Raw genomic sequence first — 8,926 nt, 5'->3', positions numbered from 1 at the left:
AAGAAGAAGAATGAACTTACCTCCAAGCTTCACCCAACCTTAAGGAAGCTCTTCATCGAGAAAGAAGGAGAAAGATCTCCACTTCTATCTTTGTTTGGAGGATAAATATGATGAGTTTGAAGAGGAGAAATGAAGTCTCAATAGGAAGAGGACGAAGGAGAGGAAAAAGGGGTCAAGAAGACCCTAAAATGTCTACGAAACCCCCTTAAATAGCCCAAGACTCGTGGCTGTTGACGAGCTCCTTTATGGCTGTAAGGGAGGCCGTTAAGACCTTCTGGAAGGCTTAATGGGTTGCCTTTTCCCGTAAGGGAGGCCGTTAAGCTTTTCTGGGTGGCTTGAGGCCCATAAACAAGGCCGTTAAGCTCCCCCAAAATAGTCTATTGCGGGCACCTAAGTGCCCGCAAGGCTTGGACCTTGCTTTCACACTTTTTAAAGGTTTTCTCCACCCTTTTTAACCTTATTAAAGACCTCAAATAAATTTTTAACATAAGAGGACACTTAAAGGAACTTAAACTCACAAGTTAAACTTAAGAAACAAAACACAAGAGAAGTAGGAAAAAGTCGAACCAGTGTAATTTCTTTATCATTGGCTAGAAGAAGACTAGAGAACTGCAAAGGATGCATGAGATAAGATGTTAACCTAACAATATAGTATATTAAACATGGACATTACACAGAAAGCCATAACAATACACAGAAAGCTAATATATTACACATAACTATGTTATATTACACAGAATGGGTAGAAAATTACGCAGGAAGTTAATATATTACATAGGAAATTAGGATATTATACAGTAATAAAAACAAATTATATAGAAAGGTAGAACATTACACAAGATTAAAAGAAGCTCACCTCTTTCCCTTCCATGGATTTTAAAAGCGGACGGGTTGATACCTCATTGATGAATGTACTCTCCCCATAACATAATATATGGGGTGTCCAACCAACGCATTGCTTCTTCATCTTCCAGACACCTTGTAGAACCTGACAATAAGGGTGATTGCGCACCCTTCAAGTATCCAGTGGTGTAGTATTTCCCTTCACAGCGCAGCTGCACCCGTGTCGGCTGTTTTGGGAAGATCGTCCATCAACCATCTGTGGGTGGAATGCACCTAGGCATAGTTATCAATAGTCTTTAATTTGTTGGCATACCTAGCCACGAAGATGGGCGCATTTAGAGAGGTGTTCAGGAAGAAGATGATGGTCATGAAGAATACGACGAGGAGCTTCACAAAAGTCTCCTCCGTTTTAGACTTGCCTCGAACAAGTCTAAATAGGTTATTCTTGATGACATCTCGATGCTGATTGTACATTTTGTTCAGGTAGGTATACTCAAAGTCAGATGAGTCTCCCTTGTGCCTCAAAGAGACAATGTCTCCCACACAGGAGACGCCTATAATGACCATGATGTTCTCAAGCTTGAACGGTAGCATGCTGTCTCCAATGTTGAACCGTTGGGTTCGGTCATTGTATATACAGAGTAGCGCATCTAGCACCCCCCCCTTTCTTGGACCACGAGCCCAAAGTCCATTAGGTGTGAAAAAAGGGTCCGGCGGAGGATTTACAAGCGCATCTTATTCATCTCCTTTTTCAATCCCTCTGTCGTCTCCATAACAGGAGCCAGGTAATACCCAGCATTGACCAAAGTGAAGCTATATCTGTATTTAATGGAAATTACACAAAATCATCGGATAATATACATAAAGAGGATATTTTACACAGGAAGAAAAGTATATTACACATAAAACCCAAAAAACCTAAATAATACAAAGGAAAGCCTGAAATCATTATTGTTCTAAACACCACTGAAAGTCGGATTCTGCATAGGAAACCCCAAAAAATACACATGAAAAACACACAATAACAATCTACAAAAACTCGGGTGACTTCTCCTCAATTTTTCGATTCGCTTTTGACATGCGAAGAGAATTCTGGTTGGCAATGTCTCTCGAAGAATAAAAGAATGATTTCAACTACGATGAGGCATATAAGAATAAGACCAAGAGACGCTTAGGCAGTTTCTGGTGGTGCGGTTTCCAACCGCTGGGATATTCCTAATGCCATTTGAAGGTATTTTCGCCATTTCCCAGCCTCCAAATTTTGGAAGTTGAATAAGTGACAAAGAAGTCATTTCCTAGCTTGCGAATTTTGGAATTTGAACAAGGGCAAATAGGTCATTTCCATGGCATCTAGACTTGATCGGGATTTAATTGAAAAGGAAGGACCTCTGAGGGATAAGTAAACTTCAAGGGATTTTTTTAGAGCATGTACAAACTATCAAGGGACTTAGAGGTAATTACCTATTTAAAATATCTATACATACTATTAAAGTAGATGTATAAACTGCTCTAAGAGTGATTCAGGGAATAATTTATAGTATTTTCATTTATATTAAATATGGTATTAATAATTGAAAATTTTAATTGCATTGGTTTCATCACATGCATTAAATCAATTTTATATTAAATATTTAATAGGATGTTTTAATGGAAACCGATGGTAATCTCATTGGAGAGGGTTTTAAGGAAGATTTTAAAATTTTTCTTTTACATATATTTAAAGTGGCATTGATTTCATCATGACCATTAATTCGGTTTTATATTAAATAATTCTTATTGTTTTTAAAGTTTTTAGTTTAAAAAAATAATTAACATTATTTATTTAGTATTATATTAAATATTAAATATGTAAAAAAAATATAGGAGACTAATAGATAATATTATTATATTAAATAAGATCTTCTATTGAAAATGGATGATAATTTAATTGGAGAGGGTTTCAAGGAAGATTTTTAAACTCTTTTTGAAAGAATTCACCCTATTGTATTATGAACATATATAAAATTTAATGAAATTGATTTCATCATGGCATTAAGTCAGTTTTATATTAAACATTTAATAAGACCTACTCATGGAAATGGAAAGCTTTGGGAAATTGAAATCTTTGCTAAATTTATTTGGAATTATTTGTTTTAAAAAAAAATAAACAACATTTATTTGATATTACATAACCTATGAAAAATAAAAAAATATTGTGTTATTAATAAAAAAAAGTGGAAATTGCCAAAAACACCCTATAAGTTTGCATTATTGCCAAAAAAACACTCCCTGTTAGTTTTGCACTCCCCCAAAAACCCCTTCCTTTTTATTTCCATGCTTTTTTTCAACCCCCAAAGCATGTAACGGATGTCAACGGAGTTATTTTTAAAATTTTATGGACAAAAAAATACCCTTGCATGGGGAGTCGTGGATCGCATGACCCATTTTCGCAGTATGAGAGGAAGTGGGGGTTTTCCGTAAGGGTAACCCCAAGAGAGGAATTCACCGGAGCCTTTTTAGTTATTTTTTTCTCAACTAGAGTCTTCGCTAAAACCATTTCCGAAAGTCGTCTCCGAGTTGTCTCTACCGCGCAGCCTCTGTAATTGCAGTTTTTCCCTTTCCACCAGCATCTCGAAGGAGAAGTCCCCCACGCAAGTAGTTGGCATTTCATCAGTTTGCAAACTAAGGTATTGAGTATGGTTTTATGTTAAATGTTCTGTAACAAAGAAAGATTTTTTGGTTTTGTTTTGTGCTCCTGTTTTTGTTGGAAGATATTGAAGTCTGCAGGGGGATTTCTCTGCTGGGGTTTTGTTAGTCTGCAGGGCAATTTCTCGGCTAGGGTTTTGTGTTATTTTGCGCTTTCGTCTGTATACACTATCAAAATATTTTTTTTGATTGTTATGCTTTGTGTAATATTTATAATGTACAATTCCCCTTTCATTTGATATGGTTTCGCTTTTAAAAATGAGGTTTTACGCTTTAACAAAATGAGATGTTACGCTTTAAATTTTGTTGTCTCGCTAAGAATTTTTGTCTCGCTTTAATAAACTAGTTCTCTGCTTAACAAAATGATATCTCCGCTTTAAGAACTGAAGGTTACCGTTTAAACTCTTATATTTCCACTTAATGTGTTGTTATTGTCGCAGGCTTTTGACTATGCCGGTCAACCTAGTTAATGGGCGATGCTATTTGACACCGTGAGTGGAGACCTTAGTGAATTGAAAGATAACACGACCCCTCGACACTCGGGAGATCATCCGAAGGACACCGCTTTGCAGATTCATCGAATCGAAGCTATCTACCAAGAGAGGGCCCTTCTTGATTCTCTATTGCAAAGGTACGATGAAAGCCTGCTGAGTTTCAGGCCTCAAGATGTGGCCCTCGTTCTTGGTCTGCGTTGTGATGGCGACGCAGTCGTGTTTAAGAAGAATAAAATCCGCTCAACGTTCAAAGGTAGGTATTTATCAAAAACCTATGAGAAACACAGAGACTCCATCAAGAGCACTCTTGTCCAACTTGTTCGACAAAGGGGAGAAGAAGAAAATTTTGTCAAACTCCTGATGATGTACCTCATGGGTACAGTCCTCTTCCCAAATACATCATGCTCGGTTCCGAACTAGATCGTTGATTATGTCGATGATCTACCCGCCATGGGACGATACGCATGGGCGCAGGCGACGCACAAGTGGCTGATGGAGGACATTCCACAAGCAGCCGCTCGAGTGCAAGATAGATGCGCCGGGAAGAAGACCAACACAGGATATATTAAGGGGTGCTCGGTCGCGCTTAACATATGGTTTTACGAGCTGACCGGAACGGGAAAGAAAGTCCGATTCGGCAAGATCCCAAGGATGTTGTGCTACGGTGAAAGTAGTTACCGGAAGCAAGCGACGGTAGAAACCAACTTGTCATCGCTCGAAGGAAAAGAGGTAATAAATCATGGACAATGTTTAAACATTTTATTTAGCGTTTAAATTTATTATTTACAGTTTAAAAGTTATTAATAAAGGTTTAAATATTTCTGTTCTCCGTTTAAATTAATGCCATTTATTTGGTATTACATTAAATTACAACATGGGCTTTATTTTTTTTAATTATCAATATTTTCATATTTATTAAATAATATAGATTAGGTTTATAGGAAGATGAATAGACAATTGTAGAAGAAGACGAAAAATATAAAATAAAAGAGATTAAATGATGATGGTTATGTATATTGCCTATATTCTAATGAAGATGAATAACAATTCTTTTTCTTGGTATAAGTTTGTTTTTCACATTAGTGTTTATAATGTTACTATTTAATTTATCATAGTTTTGCTTTTTTTAATTTGATTGTTCAATCATTTGTTGTTTAGTTGTGTTTTATTTATTGCAAATATCACAATTATCTTATACGTTTTATTTGGATTATGTTACAAATACTGAAAAGACAAGTAAGTGCTCTGTCAAAACTTTTTTAAATTTATTTTTTCAAATTATCTATACATACTATTAAAGTAAATATATAATATACTCCTAGGGTGTTTCAAGTAACAAATTTAAATTTTTTTATTACATTTAAGATTTTTATTTATTTTTATGATATTAATCATTGAAAAACTTTAATTGCACTTATTTATGTATGAAATAAATGTCTATAAGACTTTTGAAATCGAAAGTATGTAACAATTTTTATTGTATAAGTTATTTAATTATATTATTTTTATAATCTGCTCCTATAGTGTTTGAAGGAATAAATTTAAATTTTTTATTAAATTTAAATTTTTATTTATATTACTTTTGATATGAATAATAGAACAATTTTAATTGTACTTATTTATTTATGCAATAAATATCCATAAAACTTTTGAAATCCAATGTATACAATATTTTCCATTATATGAGTTGTTTAATTATATTATTTTTAAAATATGCTCCCAGAGTGTTTCAAAAAACAAATTTAATTTTTTAATTATATTTAAGTTTTTATTTATGTTACTTATGATATTAATAATTGAAAAAACTTTAATTGCACTTATTTATTTATTGCAAAACTCCAATGCAAAGCTGGGGAGAATGATTAGTGTTATTTATTATGTTGGCAGGTTGATAGCCTGGGTATTTTCTTTCTATTTGACTAACTTGGATTTTCTTGCATATATAAGTTTAAAAGAACAAAATTGATTAAATTCATAATTCAGATAAAAATAAATATGTTTTTTTATGGTTTTATGTGGGAAATTTGGAACAAATGAAATTAATAAAAAAAATGAATACAAAAATCATGTCGTTTATTTTATTTTGAGCCAAAAAAAAAACACTTTTATTCTAGATATTGAAAAGAAGGATTCTAAAGCGACGCATCACGTTATAATGTATTATATTAGATCATGTCCATTGAAAAATAATTATTATAAAATCAGTTAATCATGTCCTTTTTAAGGACTGAATAGAGAAGGATTTGCTGACCCCTTTTTAATTATGTTTTATGGTTCACATGGAAAGCATAATTTAGACATGAACCCTCTAGACCTATTCAAGGGCCGGGCTACCTGCCCAAGTCTGAAGACCCGCTCGAAAAAAATGGGAGGGCCTGGATAAATATATAAGGCTCGATGTTCCAGCTTTGAACAAAAAAAGAAGCCCATTTTAAAAATAGAATTGGTTTGGTTTTCATTGTTAAAAGCCTGGCCCTACCCGAATTATAAAATATATTTATTAATTAGTTTTGTATATACTAATATATATATATATATAATGGTTTGAATTTCCATTGATTATTTATTAATTAGTTTTGTATATACTTATATAATATATATTTATTGTTGATTGTCATTGATTATAATGGTTTGAATTTTGTTGTTGTGATTGTATAAATATTTACATTTGGCATTTTGATTTTTAAGTGTTTTGTAGAATAATATTTGGTCATATTCATATATTAATATTATTGTTATTTTTTTTTATAACTCATATATTATTTGATGAAAAACCTATTTGGGCGGACTTGGGCGGGCCTTGGGTAAAGGTCATTAAATTTGGGCAGGTTCTGGAAAAGGTTAAGGCCTAGATTTTTGGGTCAGGTCGGGCTTGAACAAGCTTGAATTTTAGTAAGTATGGATAAAGTCCGACCCGAACCCTGCCTGGCCCGGCCCATGGATAGGTCAAGAACCCACCCACGAGTATAAATGTGTATATATATATGCAATTATAAAGTTATACAGGGGCATATGTGCAAGTTCGGATGATTGAAGCCTACATTCCTTAATATGGAGGTGGACCTTGATCATATCTTGATCTCGGATTTACTGATTGACACTCATTGGAATTTGGATTCTTTTCATTATATTTTTGGGGATCATTTAAACCATTCTGTTTTTTTGGCATGGAGCTATTAGCAATGATATTAAGAATAGATGGGTATAGTTCCCAGGTCTTCTAATCTTAAGATTTCCTCTATGGTATACTCACATTTTAATCATTGTGCAGCTCCTCATGGTGCTTGGGATGGTTGGAACAATATTTGGTGCCTTAAGATTGCTCCCAAAGCAAAGCACTTCATCTGGCTTATGTTACATAATGGTGTCAAAACCTATGATTATCTCTACAATATGAATTTGGGGCCTCAAAATTTTTTTATTTGATGCAATCTTGAGTATGAGATTGCAGAACACTTGTTTAACCTTTGTCCTAAATCTCAATTAATTTGGAATCTGATCAGCAATGATATTGGTTTAACTATTGCTTTTACTAATGGATTAGTTCTGTTCAGACAGGCAAAGCTAAATTTCTTCAATATGTTATTGCTTTGACTATTTGGCTTATTTGGAAAGCCAGATGCAATAGTATTTTTCAAAATGAAGAGCTGGATTGTTATAATTTGTCTCATAAAGCTATCACTCATGTCAGGGAGTACTCTCAAGCTTCAAACTCTCATAATTTGCATAATCTTATCCTGAATAATTTTTTACAACTCATGAGAGTCCCTTCCTCTTCACAGCTTCTACTTGGAATAAAGAAGTCTCTAAATCTGGGGTTGGTTTTTGTATTTTAAATTTTTAGTCCTCTTTCTTACTTGCAGGTTGTTGCTGTGTGGATGCGGATACAGCATTAATTAGAAGCTGATGTTAAAGCCTTGTGCTTAGCTTTCAGAAGTATTATTGGCAGAAACATGGCTATCAAACTTGTCTTCACCGCAAACAACCATCTGCAGGGTGTCCTGAATCATGGAAGATCAGCTGATGATTGGAGATTGGATTGTGATTTTGAAGATCTTAATGATTTATTGAATGTTCTTGGCAATCCTCAGATTCACTCAATTCCCCGAGACTGGACTCGGTTTGTGCTCAGCATTGCTACTCATGGCTTTAGCCTGCATGATATCACTTTATTTCATCAGGGTAGAGACCTCTCAAATTGGATCATGAAAGTTTTGTTGGCGAATGGCATTTCTTTGTAATTTTAGGGTTGTTTGTTGCTTCTTCTCTCAGTTGTATCTTCTTCTTTTTTCTTCTTTGTTGTCTTTGTTCTGTTTAACAATGAAAACAGTTCAAGGTTCTTCATTGCCACCATTAATCAATGCCATGGAAGTTTACACAACTATGAAAATGCAGTCAGTGCCTTCTCCTCCACCCTCATATGCTTCAAGAATTCTTCTGTCATGTACTTATAATTTTGTTCTTTGTTTTCTCTGTATTTTGATTTAAGTGTTTGTGTTTGTCATGCAATCAATGACTCAGTAATTTTAATATTTGCATTGGAATTAAAACAATGGTGTGATATTTTTAAATATGTTTATTTTCATCCTGAAGTTTGATTTAATCCAAGACAGCCCTGAAACCTTAAATCTTTAATTCAAAATATTTAGGCAATTTTTAAAGGTTATATTAAAAAAAAAACTTCAGACATTTTTTAATTTAATAAAATGGATAAACCACAAATAGATTAAGACAACAAAGCATTATAATAAACAACAGAAGAGAGGTACAAAAAGAAGAACAAAGGAGGACATATTAAATATAAAAAGAGCACAAAAACTCTAGACATTTGAAATATATATATTTGTAAAAAGTATAATTTACAAGAAAATTTTCAAAGAATAAAAGTAAATTTTTATAGAGGG

The sequence above is a fragment of the Dioscorea cayenensis genome, chromosome 7 (genome assembly GCF_009730915.1).
Source record: "Dioscorea cayenensis subsp. rotundata cultivar TDr96_F1 chromosome 7, TDr96_F1_v2_PseudoChromosome.rev07_lg8_w22 25.fasta, whole genome shotgun sequence".
NCBI lineage: Eukaryota > Viridiplantae > Streptophyta > Magnoliopsida > Dioscoreales > Dioscoreaceae > Dioscorea > Dioscorea cayenensis.
Note: the sequence above shows the minus strand (reverse complement) of the source record.